Source organism: Bidens hawaiensis, unplaced genomic scaffold (assembly GCF_021521415.1).
Source record: "Bidens hawaiensis isolate Kalapana, Puna unplaced genomic scaffold, B.hawaiensis_p1.1 tig00002553_1, whole genome shotgun sequence".
NCBI lineage: Eukaryota > Viridiplantae > Streptophyta > Magnoliopsida > Asterales > Asteraceae > Bidens > Bidens hawaiensis.
Window position 1 is genome coordinate 2,523,865 of NW_027491139.1, and position 1,922 is coordinate 2,525,786.

Sequence of the window (1,922 nt, forward strand, 5' to 3'; positions counted from 1 at the left end):
AAGTACCTGCAAAACCAATAACACGATATAAACTCGCCCACCGGTCTGTCGGCCAAAACCAATGGACACAACCATGTACGCAAACACGGTCAAGAATGCAACTAGTTGTATGCGTTCCGCGATAGGTTCGAATGTGATCCCAGAATCAGCTATAGCGAACGCCCAATGGTATAAAAAATAACTTTAATCAAAGTTAAAGAAGGTATAAACTTCAAAGCAAAGTTATGCTTTCCGATAAAACCGTTCGATGGAGTCTCAAACGAAAATCAAATCCAAACATATAGTAAAACAGACCGCCTGCCACAACGCCAAGAATGTTAGTGAGCGTAATATTCTTGGTGTTCTTGGCAAGGACAAAGCCTGCGCTAAGTCTGGCGAACCCAAATGCATGGAGAGTACGAGGCGAGCCGTAAATAGGAGGTATATGTTGTTTTTGGCTTTCCTCGTTTTTTCCATGCAAATTGAATTCGCCCTACTCTGCGTTGGCTCCGCTATTGCCAAGAACACAATATCATGCTCACTAATGTTATTGACGTTGTGACGGACGATCTTTTTTACTACCTCTTCGGATTTGGTTTCGCGTTTGGTACTCCGTCTAACGGGTTTATCGGTAATCATAATTTTGCTTTAAAATAGATACCCTATTCGAACTTTGATTAGAGTTGTATCAATGAGGGTTTGCTAAGCTACTAATGGGATAACGTCCGGATCAACTGCGAAACGAACACATATCGTTGCGTACTTGATCTTCTTTGCTTTCTTGACAGTGTTTGTGTACCCGATCATGTCCCGTTGGGTTTGATTTGTCAACGGATGGAGCGCGTTTAATACGAAAAAATTGTTGTTTGGATCTGTTGCGATTAATTTTGCGAAATCTAGTGTAGTGCATTTGGTTGGTGGGATTGCGGGGTTGTACGTGCCATTACTTGAAGGCTCGCAGATCACGTGCTTCAATAACAGTGGTTGCGTGATCAGGGGCGGATCTATAGCTTAAATGAGTGGTTCCTCGGAACCACCCGAGTTTCGAAATAATAGTGTATTTGTATATAGAAAATATTAGAGGAACCACCTTATAAATTAGAAAGGAACCATCCTATAAACATTTGAAATGCTAGTCCAGCCGGTAAGGTGTTGGTTTTGTAACATGAAGGTCACAGGTTTGATTCCGGATTTCCAAATAAATTTTTGAACTTTTTTTTTAAGTAACTGCTGCACAGCCCATTTAGTAAAAACACACAGACACAACGGCGCCTGCTATCTCCCCTGACCCCTCGTCCCCGTCGGCCGTTCTCCGAAATCACCATCTGGTTATTAAATAACCAGTGGACCGGTAAGGCGGCTGGTTCAATGATTATGTAAGTTTTGGTTATAATTTTTTGCCTTTCTTTGCCAGGAACTTTAAGTTAGTGATCTGCAAGAAAGTAGAAGCGATATCCCAACTTAATAATCTTAGAATAAAGTGGTATGGTCGAATAATGCTATTTCTTGCAAGCAAATAAAGCTAGATGATGGCCACAAATGCAGTAATTGGATTAAGGGCAGGTGAAAGACTATTAAAAGACTATTAACTTCATCCTGATGTCAATGAGAAGCTTCCAAACAGTTGTGAACTCGGGTTTGTATCTGTCCCATTTAAGAGCACGATCACTGCAAAAAAGTCAACCAACTACGGTCTTGATTTCAAACCCAAACAACATAATCAAGACATATGTTACATCAGAGCTGTAAAAGAACACGTTAACGTTGCTTCCGATTGGGTTCAAGGGTTTGAACATGCATTTAGTAAATGAAGATTCTGATGAAGAGTTTTCAGTTGAAGCCTTGCTTTCATTATCCGAACTATCGAACCGGCCCGAACCTCAAACGACCCGGAATTTTTTATACCCGACTCTATGAAATTGAATCATATAAAAGTTGTGCAC

The 1,922-nt window shown here is 40.8% G+C and overlaps 1 pseudogene; it reads left to right on the forward strand.

The window, feature by feature from the left end:
• The first annotated feature begins 247 nt into the window (after positions 1–247).
• LOC143620287 (ammonium transporter 1 member 1-like) lies at positions 248–994 on the forward strand (annotated as a pseudogene).
• The last annotated feature ends 928 nt before the right edge of the window (positions 995–1,922 follow it).